Below are 15976 nucleotides of genomic sequence, written 5' to 3' on the forward strand. Positions count from 1 at the left end.
TGTTCATCTTTATGAACGTGAGTTTGTCTACATTGTCAGTGGACAGCCGCGTCCGCTTATCTGTCAGCACACCACCAGCAGCGCTGAACACACGTTCACAGAGAACAAAAATTATTATTAATTTGAAAGCTGGTGGAGCTTAGTATAGATGGCCTAATAGAATGAGTACCACACACTGCTACAGGCCCAAAATTTTTTTCCAGGCAATTTGCAGCTAAAAATTATTAGTAATTTGAAAGCTGGTGGAGCTTAGTATAGATGGCCTAATAGAATGAGTACCACACACTGCTACTGGCCCAAAATTATTTTCCGGGCTAGATGCAGCTAAAAATTATTATTAATTTGAAAGCTTAAAATGGTTCGTGAGGTGATTTTAACAAATCCTCAAACTTTTACTCTCCCCAGGATGACACAGGGGTAGAAAAGTCCTTGCGGATCCATGATTTGTTCATCTTTATGAACGTGAGTCTGTCTACATTGTCAGTGGACAGCCACGTGCGCTTTTCTGTCAGCACACCACCAGCAGCGCTGAACACACGTTCAGAGAGAACGCTGGCTGGGGGGCATTACAAGATCTCCAAGGCGTGAGTGGCGAGCTCCGGCCATTTATCCAGATTGGAAGCCCAAAAAGAGCAAGGGTCCAGTGACACAGTCATGGCTTCGATGTTCACTTGGAGATACTCCTGTACCATCGTCTCTAGGCGTTGACTATGTGTCTGACTTCTTGTCTCCTGTGGCCTTGCAAAGGATGGGCTAAAAAAGTGGTGAAAGGATTCCGCAAAATTGCTGTTACCAGCAGATACTGTGTTACTGTTACGGTTTGAGTGATGAAGACTCGACAGTCCCACGGTTGGCAAGTTAGAACTGTGAGATTCACTAAGTGCACCACTGGTGTTTTGTGGAAAAGCACATGTAAGATTCTGCAACAGTCTCTGCTGATACTCCTGCATGCGTGAATCCCTTTCTATGGCAGGAATTATTTCGGCAAATTTACTTTTGTACCGGGGATCTAAGAGTGTGGCTACCCAGTAGCCAGAATTATTTTGAATTCTGACAATTCGAGGGTCATGTTGCAGGTAGTGCAGCAAGAAGGCACTCATGTGTCTTGCTCATCCAGGAGCACCAAGTCCCTGTTGTGTTGGTTGCGAGGTAAGAATCATGCTTCCTTCCTCTGCCCTCTCCCCCCAACCTCACACAACAGAAATGTGATCAAGGTCTCCCTCATCTGATGAGTCTTCCATGCCCATCGCCAGCTCATCCTCCACTTCTTCCTGGGCTCCTGCACCTTCCTCACTAGTTTGGCTGCTACCATGCGCCCTGGTTAATACCTCTCCCACACCCTCCCATGCCTGCCGCCTTGGTGCTGCCAACCGTCTGGACCTTGCAGATGTTAGCCCTTCCACATACAACTCCTCCTTCTCTACTTCCTCCACCTCCTCTTGTCCCACCACCTGACTCCGAATTCTGTTTAACATGTGCTCCAGCATGTAAATCACCGGAATAGTCATGCTGATAATGGCATCGTCAGCACTAAACGTCTTCGGCGCCATTTTAAAACTGTGCAGAAGGGTGCATAGGTCCCTGATCTGAGACCACTCCTCCAGCGTGATTTTCCCCACCTCTGGATCTCGTTGGCCCAGGCTATAGTCAGAACGTATTGCACCAGGGCTTGTCGGTGCTGCCACAGTCGCTGCAACATGTGCAGAGTTGAATTCCACCATGTTGGCACATCGCATTTTAGCCAGTGAAGTGGCAGGCCCAACGACTTCTGTAGAGATGTAAGTCGCTGAGCTGCGGGATGCGAACGGCGGAAGTGAGCACACAGCGACCGTGCCCTCTGCAGAAGGCCATCTAGTCCGGGATAGTGGGCTAAAAATAGCTGGACAACCAGGTTCAACACCTGAGCCATACAAGGCACGAGTGTGACATTGCCCCGGCGAAGGGCCGCACCCAGGTTTGCAGCATTGTAGCACACGGCCTTCCCTGGTTGCAGGTCCAGTGGAGACAACCATTCATGAAACTGGTTCTCCAGAGCTGACTACAACTCTTCAGCTGTGTGACTCACATTTCCCAGACATTTCAAAGTAAAAACCATCAGATGACTTTGAGCCCTGCTGCCAGCATAGTAAGGAGGTGTGCAGGATCCCTTCTGCGCAGTTAGAAAGCGGGTGGCATGACCAGACAGGCTTTGGGTTCAGGTGGAGGACCGAGAGGAGGTTGAGGAGGCAGAAGCAGTGGAGGAACTTCGAGATAAAGAGGATTGATGCACAACTCGTGGGGACAGCAAGACTTGGACAGCAGCCCCTTGTCCTGCTGTCACCATAGTTAGCCAGTGCCCAGTCAGCGACATGTAACGCCCCTGTCCATGCCTACTCGTCCAAGTGTCTGTGGTGAAATGCACCCTGTCACACAAAGAGTTTTTCAAAGAAACGGTGATGTTGTGTGCGACATGCTGGTGGAGCGCAGGCACACCTTTCTTTGAGAAGTAGTGCCGACTTGGCATCCGGTACTGGGACACTGCGACGGACATAAGGTCTCAAAAATCCTCTGTGCCCACCAGGCGAAAAGGCAGAATTTCTGTAGCCAAGAGCTTGCAGATCGTGAAATTCAACCTCTTAGCTTTCTCATGGCTAGGAGGAAATGGTCTTTTACTTGTCCACATCTGAGGGACCGAGGTCTGGCTCTTGTGCTTAGACGGGGTTGAGTAGGGTGTCCCCGGCAAACTGACTGTCTGTGAGGAATATGCAGGCGGAAAAGTTAGGTTGCCTTGATCCAAAGGTGGTGCTCTCAATGTCGGAGAGCGCTCAACACCAGCTGGTGTTTCCACTTCCAAATGAAATGATGACCTGCCAATCACACTGTCTGTTGCGGGTAAAGAAGTGGCAGGTCTGCGTCTCAAAACAGGTGTGACTGCTGTCCCCCCAGTCACAGAGGATGAAGAGGCCGCGGATGCACAAGATGGGGCAGACGGTGGTTGGCCCGGCCCGCTAGGCCGCATTGTAGCAGAGTGAGCTTCCCACTGCAACTTATGCTTCATATCCATGTCATGGTTCATGCATGAAGTACTCAAACTATGGATTTTTTGACCTCTACTTAGCTTTTGGTTACAAATGTTACAGATAACATGAGTTGAGTCATCCTTATCGATCTGAAAAAATGCCCAGGCTATGCAAGGCTTAGAACCCATGCGACCTGAAGAGCCACCACGACTTGTTGTCAGAGGCAGAGTTGTGTTTGAGGATGCAGTTGTTGACGTGCTTCCAGTATTACGTCTCTGTCCAGGAAGGCGCAACCTGACCTCGTCGTCACTAGCATCCTCCTCTACCTCCTCTGCTGACCTCATCGACTGGCTGACTGTGGGTTAACAGTAAGTGGGATTTGCAACCTCGTCATCATCACCCTGTGTGTTCTCACACCCGTCGTCCTCAGAGCCAACCTCTTCCTGCCCTGACAAAAAACTCAAGTTGTCGCTCCAATCAGGTATTTGAGTCTCATCATCGTCTTCCTCATTGTCTCCACCAACAGGAGTTACAGTTTGGGAACGAGGGTCTACATTATGGTCAGAACCTTCTTCATCTGGTCCTGGATCCGACTCATAATGATTCTGGGCATCAGTGCAGATCATTTCCTCGTCTGGATTCACAGAAGCTCTGGAGCCGACCTCTGATTCCCAGGCTATAGTATGAGTAAACAGCTCTGCAGACTCAACCATCTGTTCTACCCCATACTCAGACAGGCAGCTGGAGACTTGGGAGCTGTGAGGAAGCAAGTGCGATTGGGGTGACACCTCTGAGGACTGAAGTATTTGTGATGTTGAAGTTGAGGTGGAGGAGAGCCCACTTAAAGGAGCACTTGATATCCGTTGAAGCACCTGCTGTTTTTGTGCCTCATCTGGAATTTGTAGTGATGGGCTTGGCCGTAAGAAAGGGATCATATCACATTGTCCACTTAAAGAAGTAGACATCTTAGTTTGGCTGGAAGATGGTCTTTCTTCTGCGGATGTTACTGTTGCTTTAACACCTACCCCATGGACACAACCTTTTTGTTAGAACCTTGCTCTTAGGTTTTTTCCTTTGCTGGTCAAATGACCTTGTTGGCCTAATTATAACCTGCTCCGCCCTTCTGGCTTTGCTGGACTTCATTGTATAACTACTTTCTAGCTAGCCTGTGTTCTGTATCTATCTCTGTTAGTTTGCTTGGTCTACGGACCTCTATGTTCTATATATTTTGTTTGTTTGTCTGTCTGCTACTATTTCTGTTAGGAGGTGTCCCATATTCCTCCCAGTCCTTAGTACTTGTAGGGATTCCTTCCCCACATCTATAGGTCTCCGTACAGACTAGCTTAGGACTTTTGCAGGTCTGATCGCAGGATCAGGTTCCCTGTTACATCGTAGGGATTCAGCTGAGTTCTATCGTAGGGACAGATCTCCTCTCTTTCCTTAGCTCTGGTAGCAGAACATAACAGTAAGTCCAGCCTGCAAATTCTCTAAGGAAAGATTTTTCTGTTCCATCATGGTGTCGGTTCAGGATTTGGCTAAACACCTGCAGGGACTCTCTCTGGAAGTGGCCGAGCTCCGTCAGCACGTGAGTAACTGTCCTGGAGCACATTTCTTGGAGCCTAAGGTATGTTTGCCGGATTTATTTTTTGGTGAACACCGAGAATTTTTTTCATTTAAAAATGCTTGCTTATTGTATTTTCGTTTGAGACCCAAGTCCTCTGGGGATGAATCCCAGCGCATAGGGTTCATAATGTCACTTTTGCGCAAAGAGCCTCAGGAGTGGGCCTTTTCTTTGCAACCTAGTGATACATGCTTCAGATCAGTGGATAGTTTTTTTTCTGCTTTGGGACTATTATATGATGATCCTGACCGTGTCGCATCAGCTGAGACTGAGTTGAGACATTTGAAACAGGGATCAGGTAATGTGGAAAAATATTGTACTCATTTCCGTCGTTGGTCTACTCAAACAGGGTGGAACGATTCTGCTCTGAAAAGTCTATTTCTTGCTGGGCTCAATGAAAGGGTTAAAGACCTGCTAATTGCTTATCCTACACCTGAAGATTTGCAACAGGCTATGCAATTAGCTATACGGGTGGATAGGAGACTGCGTGCAAGGGTTAATGAGAGCAAATCCTCTGCTATGTCAGTTTCTGGTTATGAGAATGTGTGTACTAACAGTGGTGAACCGATGGAGATTGGATCGGTGGCACCTCGCTCTCAAGAAAAAGACCGTAGATTTTCTGAAGGCTTGTGTTTCTATTGCGGAAAATCTGGTCATTTGATTAAAGGCTGTGAGCTTCGTATGAAGAAAGAAAAAAAAATGGTCAGTCATGCCCGTATTGCCTGTTTAAATTCCAAGGGTGTATTTTTAGCTGCTTCCACGATTGCTCAGGAAAAATTAATGGAATTTCGGGTGTTTGTTGATTGTGGGTCTACTCTGAATGTAATTGATGGGGGATTCTTGGAAAGACTCAATTTAAAACCCGAACCTTTATCATCCCCCATTGCTGTGGTTTCTGTGGATGGTTCCCCTTTGAAGAATATTACTCTCAAGGTCTGTGAATTTCCTCTCACTATTAATGGTGTTCACCATGAGAAATTGGATTTGGTAGTTTTGAATAACTTGCCTTCTCCAGTAATATTGGGATTGCCCTGGTTAAAATTTCACAATCCTGTACTGGATTGGTCTACCAATGAAATTAAATCCTGGAGCCATAAATGTTATGACAAGTGTTGTAACGGGCGTATTGCAGCTGTGGATAGGGGGGAATTATCTGTTCCTATTCAGGATTTTTGGAGAGTTTTTTCTGAGAAGGAATCGCAGGTTTTGCCTCCCCATAGAGACTATGATTGTTCTATTGAATTTGTCCCTGGAGCGACTCTTCCTAAAAGTCGTTTATTTAACCTTACTATTCCTGAGAGGAAGGCTTTGGAGGAATACATACAGACAAGTTTGGCCGCCGGTCACATTAGGCCCTCTAAGTCTCCTGTGGCGGTTGGATTTTTTTTTGTAAAAAAAAAGGACGGCGGTTTACGTCCTTGTCTGGATTTTCGTGAGATTAACAAAATTACTGTACGCAATCCTTACCCACTGCCATTCATTCCTGATCTGTTTAACCAGTTAATGGGGGCCAAGTGGTTCTCTAAAATTGACCTTAAGGGGGCATACAATCTGTTGCGCATGAAGGAGGGTGACGAATGGAAGACTGCTTTTAACACTCCTGTGGGTCATTTTGAGAATCTGGTTATGCCTTTTGGTCTTACTAATGCTCCTGCATTTTTTCAGAATCTTATTAATGACATCCTTAGACCTTTGATCGGCAAAAATGTGGTTGTGTATTTGGATGACATTTTGATTTATTCGCCGGATCTGGAGTCTCATTGGCGGAGCGTACGTGAGGTATTACAGTTATTAATGGACAATTCGCTTTTTGCTAAGCTGGAGAAATGTGAGTTCGCTGTACAGAGAATTAGTTTTTTGGGCTACATTATCTCCAGCGAAGGTTTTGAGATGGACCCAGTTAAAGTTCAAGCTGTACAGGAATGGCCTAGGCCTATTGGTTTGAAATCGATACAGAGGTTTTTAGGTTTCGCCAATTATTACAGAAAATTCATAAAAAAATTTTCTAGTATTGTCAAACCTCTGACCGATCTCACCAGGAAAGGTGCTGATGCGGTTCAGTGGTCTTCTGAGGCCATTGAAGCTTTTGTGTATCTCAAGGAGAGGTTCACCTCTGCTCCCATCCTTATGCAGCCTGATGTGACTAAGCCGTTTTTGGTTGAGGTTGATGCTTCCTCTGTGGGGGTTGGCGCAGTATTGTCTCAGGATAACGGGGATGGATTACATCCCTGTGCCTTTTTTTCAAAAAAAATTTCGGAGACTGAACTGAATTACGATATTGGTAATCGGGAATTATTGGCTATTAAACTCGCATTTGAACACTGGCGCCACTTCTTGGAAGGTGCGGAATTTCCCGTTCAGGTTCTTACGGATCATAAAAATCTGATATATCTTGATGCTGCCAAGCGCCTGAATGCCCGTCAGGCTAGGTGGGCACTGTTTTTCTCGCGGTTTAATTTCTCCGTTACTTACATCCCTGGTACTAAGAATGTTAAGGCGGATGCCTTGTCTCGCAGTTTTTCTCCCATAGTCGGTGCTGAGAAAGAGGAGGACATTTTACAAGAAGGTGTTGTGATAGCTGCTTTGGACTCCGTTTTGGAAGATGAGATTCTTAAAGCACAGGAGAATGCCCCATCTAACACTCCTCATGGGAGGTTGTTTGTGCCTGGGACCTTTAGGAGAGATTTGTTTGTTGAGTGTCACGAATCTCGGTTGGCAGGTCATCCCGGAATCTCTGAGATCAAGAGACTGGTGGGTCGCAGTTTTTGGTGGCCTGGATGGCAGAAGGAAGTCATTAAGTGGGTGCGTCAATGTACTATATGTGCTAGATCTAAGTCCTCACATACTCCTTCTGCGGGGTTGCTTTGTCCTTTGGAGGTTCCCAGTGCTCCTTGGACACATTTGGCTATGCACTTTATAACTGACCTTCCCCCCTCTGAGGGTTTTACTGTCATCTGGGTGGTCGTGGACCGTTTTAGCAAGATGTGTCACTTGGTTCCCTTCGTCAAACTGCCCTGCGCTAAAACTCTCGCTAAGGCCTTTGTCAAGGAAATTGTCAGACTTCATGGCGTTCCTACTGACATTGTTTCTGATAGGGGTCCTCAGTTCGTGGCTCGTTTTTGGCGTGCCTTTTGTGACAGGTTGGGAGTTCATTTGTCGTTCTCGTCCGGATATCATCCTGAATCTAATGGCCAGACAGAAAGGAAAAACCAGGATGTTGAGCAGTTCTTGTGTTGTTTTGTGGCAGACAATCAAGAGGGGTGGTCTGAGTTTCTGCCACTTGCTGAATTTGCTCTGAACAATCATACATCTTCTTCTGCTGGTTGTCCGCCTTTTTTTTTGTTGTTCTGGGAGACATCCGTCGTTTGGGTCGTTCTCCAAGTTGGGATCTGCCGTGCCTGAGGAGGAGAATTTTTCCGGTGATTTGGAGAGAGTTTGGACGGAGGTGCGTGGTAATCTTCAGGAGGCCAACAGAAAATCTAAAGACTACTTTGATAGGAAACGACAGGAGGTTTTGTTCGCTGTTGGTGACATGGTTTGGTTGTCCTCTAGGAATCTGCGGTTGAGGATTCCTTCTAAGAAATTGGGTCCCAAGTTTGTAGGGCCCTTTAAGGTGCTTCAGGTTGTCAACCAATCTGCTGTTAGGTTGGAGGTTCCTACCTCCTGGAGAATTAATCCGGTATTTCATGTCTCTCTGTTAAAAAAAGCTGTTGTGTCGGATGGTGATGCCTCTGCCTCTGTTCCTCCGGTGGTGGAGGACGGGGAATATGAAATTTCTCGCATCCTTAACTCTAGACGGTATAGAGGTAGTTTGCAGTATCTTGTGGCCTGGAAAGGTTTCGGACCCGAGGATAACTCTTGGGTGAGGTCAGATGATGTTTCCGCGTCCAGACTTATCAGAGCGTTTCACAGGAGATTTCCTGATAAGCCTGGTCCTAGGGGATCCGGAGGATCCTCTTAGAAGGGGGGGTACTGTTTTTCCTTTGCTGGTCACATGACCTTGTTGGCCTATTTAATCCTGCTCTGCACTTCTGGCTTTGCTGGACTTCATTGTATAACTACTTTCTAGCTAGCCTGTGTTCTGTATCTAACTCTGTTAGTTTGCTTGGTCTACGGACCTCTATGTTCTATATATTTTGTTTGTTTGTCTGTCTGCTACTATTTCTGTTAGGAGGTGTCCCATATTCCTCCCAGTCCTTAGTACTTGTAGGGATTCCTTCCCCACATCTATAGGTCTCCGTACAGACTAGCTTAGGACTTTAGCAGGTCTGATCGCAGGATCAGGTTCCCTGTTACATCGTAGGGATTCAGCTGAGTTCTATCGTAGGGACAGATCTCCTCTCTTTCCTTAGCTCTGGTAGCAGAACATAACACTTTTTTTCCCTTCCCAACACGCTTATTCCCCTATCCACCAGCTGCAGGCCTTTTGCCACTCATTTTAGTGGTTAACTAATTGACAACTCTGGAGTTATTTGCACAAAAAACGATGGATGGAAACCGAGCAGAGCTGAGTGGCCAAATTGTGGTACTAGCCCAAAAGGATTGGCTGGGTTAGAAGCAGTAAAACAATTTTATTAAATACACAGGTGGTGGAGCTTGGTATAGATGGCCTAATAGAATGAGTACCAAACACTGCTACAGGCCCAAAATTATTTTCCAGGCAAGATGCAGCTAAAAATTATTAGTAATTTCAAAGCTGGGGGAGCTTGGTATAGATGGCCTAATACAATGAGTACCACACACTGCTACTAAGCCCAAAATTATTTTCTGGGCTAGATGCAGCTAAAAATTATTATTAATTTCAAAGCTGGTGGAGCTTGGTATAGATGGCCTAATACAATGAGTACCACAAACTGCTGCTAAGCCCAAAATTATTTTCCAGGCTAGAGGCAGCTAAAAATTATTATTAATTTCAAAGCTGGTGGAGCTTGCTATAGATGGCCTAATATAATGAGTACCACACACAGCTGCTAAGCCCAAAATTATTTTCCGGGCTAGATGCAGCTAAAAATTATTATTAATTTCAAAGCTGGTGGAGCTTCGTATAGATGGCCTAATACAATGAGTACCACACACTGCTGCTAAGCCCAAAATTATTTTCTGGGCTAGCTGCAGCTAAAAATTATTATTAATTTCAAAGCTGGTGGAGCTTGGTATAGATGGCCTAATACAATGAGTACCACACACTGCTACTAAGCCCAAAATAATTTTCCGGGCTAGATGCAGCTAAAAATTATTATTAATTTCAAAGTTGGTGGAGCTTGGTATAGATGGCCTAATACAATGAGTACCACACACTGCTACTAAGCCCAAAATTATTTTCCGGGCCAGATGCAGCTAAAAATGATTATTTATTTCAAAGCTGGTGGAGCTTGGTATAGATGGCCTAATACAATGAGTACCACACACTGCTACTAAGCCCAAAATTATTTTCCGGGCTAGATGCAGCTAAAAATTATTATTAATTTCAAAGCTAGTGGAGCTTGGTATAGATGGCCTAATACAATGAGTACCACACACTGCTACTAAGCCCAAAATTATTTTCCGGGCCAGATGCAGCTAAAAATTATTATTAATTTCAAAGCTGGTGGAGCTTGGTATAGATGGCCTAATACAATGAGTACCACACACTGCTACTATGCCCAAAATTATTTTCCGGGCTAGATGCAGCTAAAAATTATTATTAATTTCAAAGCTGGTGGAGCTTGGTATAGATGGCCTAATGCAATGAGTACCACACACTGCTACTAAGCCCAAAATTATTTTCTGGGCTAAATGCAGCTAAAAATTATTATTAATTTCAAAGCTGGTGGAGCTTGCTATAGATGGCCTAATATAATGAGTACCACACACAGCTGCTAAGCCCAAAATTATTTTCCGGGCTAGATGCAGCTAAAAATTATTATTTATTTCAAAGCTGGTGGAGCTTGGTATAGATGGCCTAATGCAATGAGTACCACACACAGCTACTAAGCCCAAAATTATTTTCCGGGCTAGATGCAGCTAAAAATTATTATTAATTTCAAAGCTGGTGGAGCTTCGTATAGATGGCCTTATACAATGAGTACCACACACTGCTACTAAGCCCAAAATGATTTTTTGGGCTAGATGCAGCTAAAAATTATTATTAATTTCAAAGCTGGTGGATCTTGGTATAGATGGCCTAATACAATGAGTACCACACACTGCTACTAAGCCCTAAATAATTTTCCGGGCTAGATGCAGCTAAAAATTATTATTAATTTCAAAGTTGGTGGAGCTTGCTATAGATGGCCTAATACAATGAGTACCACACACTGCTACTAAGCCCAAAATTATTTTCCGGGCCAGATGCAGCTAAAAATGATTATTTATTTCAAAGCTGGTGGAGCTTGGTATAGATGGCCTAATACAATGAGTACCACACACTGCTACTAAGCCCAAAATTATTTTCCGGGCTAGATGCAGCTAAAAATTATTATTAATTTCAAAGCTGGTGGAGCTTGGTATAGATGGCCTAATACAATGAGTACCACACACTGCTACTAAGCCCAAAATTATTTTCCACACTAGATGCAGCTAAAAATTATTATTAATTTCAAAGCTGGTGGAGCTTGGTATAGATGGCCTAATACAATGAGTACCACACACAGCTACTAAGCCCAAAATTATTTTCCGGGCTAGAAGCAGCTAAAAATTATTATTAATTTCAAAGCTGGTGGAGCTTGGTATAGATGGCCTAATACAATGAGTACCACACACTGTTACTATGCCCAAAATTATTTTCCGGGCTAAATGCAGCTAAAAATTATTATTAATTTCAAAGCTGGTGGAGCTTGGTATAGATGGCCTAATAGAATGAGTACCACACACTGCTACTAAGCCCAAAATTATTTTCTGGGTTAAATGCAGCTAAAAATTATTATTAATTTCACAGCTGGTGGAGCTTGGTATAGATGTCCTAATACAATGAGTACCACACACAGCTACTAGCTTGGTATAGATGGACTAATACAATGAGTACCACACACTGCTACTATGCCCAAAATTATTTTCCGGGTTAGATGCATCTAAAAATTATTATTAATTTCAAAGCTGGTGGAGCTTGGTATAAATGGCCTAATACAATGAGTACCACACACTGCTACTAAGCCCAAAATTATTTTCTGGGCTAGATGTAGCTAAAAATTATTATTAATTTCAAAGCTGGTGGAGCTTGGTATAGATGGCCTAATAGATTGAGTACCACACACTGCTAATATGCCCAAAATTATTTTACAGGCAAGATGCAGCTAAAAATTATTATTAATTTCAAAGCTTGTGGAGCTTGGTATAGATGGCCTAATACAATGAGTACCACCCACTGCTACTAAGCCCAAAATTATTTTCCGGGCTAGATGCAGCTAAAAATTATTATTAATTTCAAAGCTGTTGGAGCTTGGTATAGATGGCCTAATACAATGAGTACCACACACTACTATTATGCCCAAAATTATTTTCCAGGCAAGATGCAGCTAAAAATTATTAGTAATTTGAAAGCTGGTGGAGCTTAGTATAGATGGCCTAATAGAATGAGTATCACACACTGCTACAGGCCCAAAAGGTTTTACTTGGCTAGGTGCAGTAAAAAATTTGTATTACATACACAGGTGGTGTAGCTTGCAACACAGATAGGCTACTCCACTGACTAACACACACTGCAAGAGGCCCAAAAGGATTTGCTTAGCTAGATTTAGCCAAATGCTGTGAAAAACACTTGCACAGCACTAAAACAGACCTGCCTGGGAAAAAGTGATAGGAACTGATGTAACCTAGCCCTCAAAAGGGCTGGAATTACAACTAGTCACTACTCCCAACCTATCTGTCGATTTAAGAGCACAGACCTGCCTGCTAAAAGTGCTAGGAACTGCTGTAACCTAGCCCTCAAAGGGGCTGCAATTACAAACTAGTCCCTACTCCCTAAACCTTTCTGTCTATTTAAGAGAAAATTAGCTTGCAATTAAGTTACACAATGTAGCGCTAACAGCAGCAGCAGTGCCATCTAACACTCAGCTGCAGCAGTGAGAAAATGATGGCGACGGGGAAAATGGCTGGGTCTTATAGGGCAAGGGCATGTGACATAGACAGCCAATGACTAGTGTTGAGCGATACCTTCCGATATCGGGAAATATCGGATCGGATTGGATCGGACCGATACCGAAAAAGTATCGGATATCGCCGATTCCGATACCGGAAACCAATGCAAGTCAATGGGACAGAAATATCGGAATGAAAATAAACCCTTTCTTTCCTTGTAGGTTAATTCTACATGAAGGAAAACAACTAAGAATAATGTAGAATGTATTGGGGGAGGTGGGGGAGACAATAAAGGCATAGAGGTTTAGCCCAATCAAATTGAATAGCAGGAATTAATATTTTTTTTAAGACGTTCTGAGTTACGGAAATATTGACTATGTTAAGTATTTTTATATTTTGTCAGATATTTATGTTTCACTACTTCCATGCTCTTCACCTTCTTTTTTACTTCTCCCACACTTTCTCCTTCATCATCCTCAGCATCTTTTTCATCCACTTCTTCTTCACCTTCTTCATCTTCTTCTTCTTCTTCTTCACCTTCTTCGTATTATTCTTTTTTTTTACATTCTTCATATTCTACTTCTTCATCTTCTTCATCTTCTTCTTCTTCATCATATTCTTATTTGTGGCAGGCATTCCTGTAGTTGTTATCTATAAAAGGTTGGACATTACACCTTTCGTTCTGCCCGTCACAAAAGATTTACAACAGGATTTGTCCGCGTTCAGTTTGGCCTGCAGCAGCAGGTCTTTTCCAGGGGCACCACGAGGAGGAACGGACTCACCCCCATACACTGCTTAGTCATCTTCTGCTTATAATTTAGATATTATCTTTTGCTCTGATTTTTAGTCTTATGCTTAATGTTCTTCCGCTTTTTGTTCTGCAGCTTCTTGTATTTCTGCTTCTTGGTTTTCTGTCTCTTGTTTTCTGTATCTTGGTGCTTGTCTTCTCTTCTTTGTCCTCTTGGTCAACTTCTTCAGGGTCATCTTCTTGGTCTTCTTCGGGGTGGTCTTCAGGGTCGTCGTCTTCGGGGGTCCTCGTCTTCGGGGTCCTCGTCTTCTTCGGGTTGGTCTTCTGGGTCCTCGTCTTCGGGGTCCTCGTCTTCTTCGGGGTGGTCTTCAGGGTCCTCGTCTTCTTCGGGGTGGTCTTCAGGGTCCTCGTCTTCTTCGGGGTGGTCTTCAGGGTCCTCGTCTTCAGGGTCGTCGTCTTCGGGGTCCTCGTCTTCTTAGGGTTGGTCTTCAGGGTCCTCGTCTTCAGGGTCCTCGTCAGGGAGATCTAGAGTGATTACCAAGAACCATTTCAAAAAGCTTGAACTTGGAAATGTAGCAGAAGGTACAAGAAAGCTGAGGAACTACCAAGGACCAGCTGACGGTACTGGAACCCGGATGGGTAGCAGAAGGTACAAGAGCCAATGGAACTGCCGAAGACCAGCTGACGGTACTGGAACTCGGTTACTAAGCAGGAGGTACCTGTGCCAGAAAGCACTACCAAGGACCAGCAGACGTTGGTGGAACTTGGATACCGAGAAGGAGGCACCTAATCCAAAGGCACTGCCGAGAACCAGCTGACGGTACTGAAACCCGGATGGGTAGCAGAAGGTACCCATGTAAAAAAAAGTTCAAGGCCGCGAGCCGGCCGCAGTTACCAAAACCCACAGTCCTACAGGGGGTGCTTGTCCTATTGGCACTATGGAACCAGCCTTCATTGCCAGATCCCGCAGCTCACATAGGAGTCACCTAAACTGCAGGCATCATAGACTCGGCTAACCCGACCGCAACACGACAGGACAACGCATTGGAGGCAAAGTGACGTTGACACTACCCGGAAGCAGCTGGCGTGCTGGAACCAGGCTGGGCAGGAGGGAGTACCCATGCCAAAGTCACTGCCGAGAACCAGCTGACGGTACTGGAACCCGGATGGGTAGTAGAAGGTAGAAGAGCAAATGGAACTACCGAGGACCAGCTGACGGTACTGGAACCCGGATGGGTAGCAGAAGGTACAAGAGCCAATGGAACTGCCGAAGACCAGCTGACGGTACTGGAACTCGGTTACTAAGCAGGAGGTACCTGTGCCAGAAAGCACTACCAAGGACCAGCAGACGTTGGTGGAACTTGGATACCGAGAAGGAGGCACCTAATCCAAAGGCACTGCCGAGAACCAGCTGACGGTACTGGAACCCGGATGGGTAGCAGAAGGTACCCATGTAAAAAAAAGTTCAAGGTCGCGAGCCGGCCGCAGTTACGAAAACCCACAGTCCTACAGGGGGTGCTTGTACTATTGGCACTATGGAACCAGCCTTCATTGCCAGATCCCGCAGCCCACATAAGAGTCACCTAAACTGCAGGCACCATAGAGTCGGCTATCCCGACCGCAACACGACAGAACAACGCATTGGAGGCAAAGTGACGTTGACACTACCCGGAAACAGCTGGCGTGCTGGAACCAGGCTGGGCAGGAGGGAGTACCCATGCCAAAGTCACTGCCGAGAACCAGCTGACGGTACTGGAACCCGGATGGGTAGTAGAAGGTACAAGAGCAAATGGAACTACCGAGGACCAGCTGACGGTACTGGAACCCGGATGGGTAGCAGAAGGTACAAGAGCCAATGGAACTGCCGAAGACCAGCTGACGGTACTGGAACTCGGTTACTAAGCAGGAGGTACCTGTGCCAGAAAGCACTACCAAGGACCAGCAGACGTTGGTGGAACTTGGATACCGAGAAGGAGGCACCTAATCCAAAGGCACTGCCGAGAACCAGCTGATGGTACTGGAACCCGAATGGGAAGCAGAAGGTACCCATGTAAAAAAAAGTTCAAGGCCGAGAGCCGGCCGCAGTTACCAAAACCCACAGTCCTACAGGGGGTGCTTGTCCTATTGGCACTATGGAACCAGCCTTCATTGCCAGATCCCGCAGCCCACATAGGAGTCACCTAAACTGCAGGCACCATAGAGTCGGCTAACCCGACCGCAACACGACAGGACAACGCATTGGAGGCAAAGTGACGTTGACACTACCCGGAAACAGCTGGCGTGCTGGAACCAGGCTGGGCAGGAGGGAGTACCCATGCCAAAGTCACTGCCGAGAACCAGCTGACGGCACTGGAACCCGGATGGGTAGTAGAAGGTACAAGAGCAAATGGAACTACCGAGGACCAGCTGACGGTACTGGAACCCGGATGGGTAGCAGAAGGTACAAGAGCAAATGGAACTACCGAGGACCAGCTGACGGTACTGGAACCCGGATGGGTAGCAGAAGGTACAAGAGCCAATGGAACTGCCGAAGACCAGCTGACGGTACTGGAA

Source organism: Phyllobates terribilis, unplaced genomic scaffold (assembly GCF_046119375.1).
Source record: "Phyllobates terribilis strain yellow unplaced genomic scaffold, ASM4611937v1 Scaffold_13__5_contigs__length_258822181, whole genome shotgun sequence".
Classification (NCBI taxonomy): domain Eukaryota; kingdom Metazoa; phylum Chordata; class Amphibia; order Anura; family Dendrobatidae; genus Phyllobates; species Phyllobates terribilis.